Source organism: Belonocnema kinseyi, chromosome 6 (genome assembly GCF_010883055.1).
Source record: "Belonocnema kinseyi isolate 2016_QV_RU_SX_M_011 chromosome 6, B_treatae_v1, whole genome shotgun sequence".
NCBI lineage: Eukaryota > Metazoa > Arthropoda > Insecta > Hymenoptera > Cynipidae > Belonocnema > Belonocnema kinseyi.
In genome coordinates, this window is record NC_046662.1 from 60,772,300 (window position 1) to 60,777,008 (window position 4,709).

The window sequence follows — 4,709 nt, forward strand, 5'->3', positions numbered from 1 at the left end:
TGTTAAATAAGTTGATATCAGGCAAGGTTTGATCCTTCACAGTTGTCGACATGTTTTTGAAGTGAAAATTTGCATCACTGGCATTATTTTGAAATTTATTTGTCTCAGTGCATGATTTTTCGTCATTTATTGAAGTTATGGCTCAACCATGACGTGATAGGTGATTTTTGATACCGAATTTGAATTCAGCGCCCCAAAATCCATAGGAATACGTGTGTCTTGTTGCCAGATCCGTACACTTTTTTTGTGTGGCTGTGAAATCAAAATCGAGAAGAAATCATTCCACCGGACACATGAACATTGAGAGCTTCAAAGTCATTTATGGATTCAATTCTAGAGTCGCTTTTGCCTCTCATGAAGGCTGCCTGGAGAAGAGCGGTCGGCCACCGAACCGAATATCAATTTTGACATTTGATGCTGAGGTACACAAAATTTTGGAAAAAGAAAAACCGAAAGAAACATAAATAAGAGCAGAGAAAAAAGCGAAACAAAAACAGGAAAATCGCAAATATAAACTGATAGAAAATGAAGAAAAGGAAAAGCAGCGACATCAATAAGAAGAGAAAACGGGGAAATCCAGTCTTGAAGAACGACTCGTCCATCAGCTATTCGCAGTTATCGTGAGGCAGAAGACGGCGATTAAAATTTTAATTTTGGTAATAAGCAAGTAAAATTGTAATCAATGCATTCATTCAATTTTATTTCCTAAAAAAACTCCCAATAGACAGACATTCATTAAGGCCTCGGTATCTTAAACAAACGGTACTCGAAAACCTCGTCAAGCTGCTCAAAACTTAGAATAATGTTCCCTCTGCAGAATCAAACTTAGTTTTGAACGAAAAAATTAATTTGATACAGTTTTATTTCCTTTGCTGATTAGGCGACCGGTTTCGGACCACTCTGTCCTAATATTTTTAACAAATAAAGCTTATAGGGTATCCAATATTTATGTATCCAAATTTAGGGGATTTCCAAATAATGCAAAGGATTTTTTGAACATTTTAACGCATTTCAATGGATTTTTTCAGATTTTGGATTGCTTCAGTAATTTTAAAGAATTGTGAAATGAAAGAATTGTGAGTGATGAGGTGTGTACATTTAAAAAGAGTCGATTAGACTTTGGTTTTTGTATTTTATTAATTTAAAAGAAGCAACTTTATTTTAAATACTGACATCTTTCCTTATTTAAATAAAAGAAACCATTTTTTCGAAAATATTTGCTTAATTTAAAATTGTATATTTTTTGTTACACCGCCATCATAAGTCCGATTTTGGATAATATGAAAGTTAACCAAAATAGCACATCTTAGCGTAGGCCCTATAATTTTTACTTAGGATACAGTGTAGTATAAAGTAACTGAGACTGCGATCTTACTGGATTGAATTGGAGTGGATTGGAATGGATTGGAATAGATTGGAATTATTTGTTGTGGACTATAGAGTGGATTGGAGTGGATGGGAGTGGAGGATATTGGAGCGGCTTTGTTTGGATCATATTGGAATTAATTTTATTTGATTAAATTGTAGTGGAGTGGATTCGATTTAAGTAGATTGAAGTGCATTGGACGGAGTAATTTGGATTTGAATTGATTGGAATAACTAGAATTAGATTGGAATAAATTGGATTTCATGTATGGATTGTAGTCAAGTGGGGTGGATTGGCTTATAATGTATTGGATTAGATTGGAATGAATTGGATTAGATTAGATTCAATTTCATTTTAGTGGACTGGATTGGATTGCATTCTACTGAATTGGATTTAATTGCATTGGATTGTAGTTGAGTGGATTGGAGTGAATTGGATTGGAGTGGATGGATTGAATAATACTAGACTAGATTATAGTGGAGTGGATTAGAATGGATTATATTGTGATAGAGGGGAATATATTGTAGTGAAGTGGATTGGATTAGATTGGATTGGATTGGATTGGAATGAATTAAATCAGTTTGGATTGTATTTTATTGGATTGGTTTCAATAGGATTATTGTGGAGTAAATTTGATTACATTAATTTGGTTTGGAGTAAGTGGATTGGTTTGTAGTAAGTGGATCGGAATAGATTGGATTGGAATGAATTGGTTTAGATTTTTTGTATTGGATTAGATTGTAGTGGAGTGGATAGGATTGGATTGGATTGTAGTGGATAGATTGGATAATACTGGACTAGATTATAGTGGAGTGGTTTAGAATATATTATAATGGATGGGATTGGATTGTAGTCGAGTGGATTGGATTAGATTGGATTGGAATGAATTGAATTGGCTTAGATTGTATTTTATTTGATTGGTTTGGATAGAATTATCGTGGAGTGCATTTGATTACATTAGTTTGGTTTGGAGTAGGTGGATTGGTTTGTAGTATGCTTATCGGAATAGACTGGATTGGAATAAATTGGTTTAGATTTTTTCTATTGGATTGAATTTATTTGGATTGGATTGTAGTGGAGTAGATTGGAGAGAATTGGGTTGAAGTAGATGGATTGGATAATACTGAACTAGATTATAGTGGAGTAGATTAGAATGGATTTTACTGTAATGAATGGGATTGCATTAGAGTGGATGGATTGGATAATACTGGACTAGATTAAAGTGTTGTGGATTAGAATGGTTTTTATTGTATTAGGTGAGATTGTATTAGATTGGATTGGAATTAATTAAATTTGTTTGGATTGTATTTTATTGAATTGAGTTGGATAGGATTCTCGTGGAGTTAATTTGACTACATTAGTTTGGTTTGGAGTAAGTGGATTGATTTGTTGTAGGTGGATCTGAATAGATTGGATTGGAATGAATTTGTTTAGATTTTTTGTATTGGATTGAATTGATTTGGGTTGAATTATAGTGGAGTGGATTGCAGTGAATACAATTTTAGTGGAATAGATTGGATTGGATTGTAGTGGGACGTATTGAAGTGGATTGGAGTGGATTGTATTAGAATAGATTGGAATGGATTGGGTTCTTTTGGATTGGTTTCGATTGGATCATAGTGGATTGGACTGTAGTAGAGTGGATTGACTTGCATTCGCATGATTTGGATATCATTGTAATGGATTCTAGTGGAGTTAATTGTAATGAATTGGAGTAGATTGGATTGCAGTGGATTGGATTGCATTGGAGTGGATGTATTAGATTAAACTGGACTAGATTATAATGGAGTGGAGTGGATTAGATTGCATTGCATTTACATGGATAGAATTGGATTGGAGCTCAGTGAATTGGAATGGATTGATTTGTATTTGAGTGGTTTTTATCAGACTAGATTGAAATTAATTGAATTGGATTGCTTTTTTATTGGGTTGGTTTTGATTGTAGTAAAGTGGATCTGATTAGATTGATTTGGATTGGATTGTAGTAGTGTATATTATAGTGAATTGGATTTTAGTGGAGTGGTTTGGATTTTAGTGGAGCGGATTCGATTCGACTCGATCATAGTGGGTTTGATTAAATTTGATTGTAGTGGATTGAATTAGATTCGATCGTAGTGGAGTGGATTGGAATGGATTGGGGAGGACAGGATGGAATAGAATGGAATCGAAATGAATTAGATTGTATTGGATTGTTTTGGAGTGGATTGGGGTAGATTTGATTGTATTTGAGTGGATTGGATTAGATTGGATTGGAATTAATTGGATTATATTGGTTTGATTTTGATTGTATTGTATTGGAGTGGTGTGAAATAGATTAGGTTTGGATAATACTGGTCTAGGTTATAGTGGAGTTAATTATAATGGATTGTATTGTATTGGATGGGATTGGATTATCGTGTAGTGGATTTTATTACATTAGTATGGTTTGGAGTACGTGGATTGGTTTGTAGTAGGTGGATCGGAATATATTGGATTGGAATGAATTGGTTTAGATTTTTTCTATTGGATTGAAATTGATTCGGATTGGATTGTAGTGGAGTAGATTGCAGTGAATTGGATTTTATGGAGTGGATCGGATTGGATTCAATTGTAGTGGAGTATATTGTAATGGATTGAAGTAAATAAGATGGGATTGGAATGCATTTGATTGGATTGGATTGTACTCGAGGGGATTGGATGGATTAAATTGGATTGAAATTAATTGGATTAGATTAGTCTAGATTTGATTGTATTGGATTGGTTTGGATTGTAGTAGAGTGAAATGCAGTGTTTTGGATTTTTGTGGATTAGATTGAAATGGGTTGTATTGGATTGTAGTGGACTTGATTAAAATGGATTGAAGTGGTTTAGATTGGAATAGATTGGATGGGTGTGGATTCGATTGGCTTGGATTGGACTGGAGTAGTAGTAGAGATATTAGACTCGATTGTAGTGGATTGTAGTGATGGGAGATTGTAGTGGAGTGCATTGAGGTGAATTAGATTGTGTTTTTTATTTTATTTTTTATTTTCAGTTTTTTCGATTTAGGTTTTTGGATTAGGATTCTGTGCATCCTTTTTGCATTTATGATAAGCTGGCTTGATAAAAAAAATGTTACACTCGGCCCCTATATGGCACTTTACCTAGTGTGAATTGTAGTACTCAGCCAAAAAAGTGCACACTTAGTGGATGGGTATTACCAATTTCTAGGTGAAAATATGTTAATCTACTCAGGGCTTAGTTGAGATAAGATCATCAAAAAAAAAACATGGCTAGCAGGGAAGTTTTATAAAAGAACGTGATTGTGTCAAATATTTAGCTTTATTGAAATAAGAATAAGGCAGCATTGTGAAATTTGTCAAAT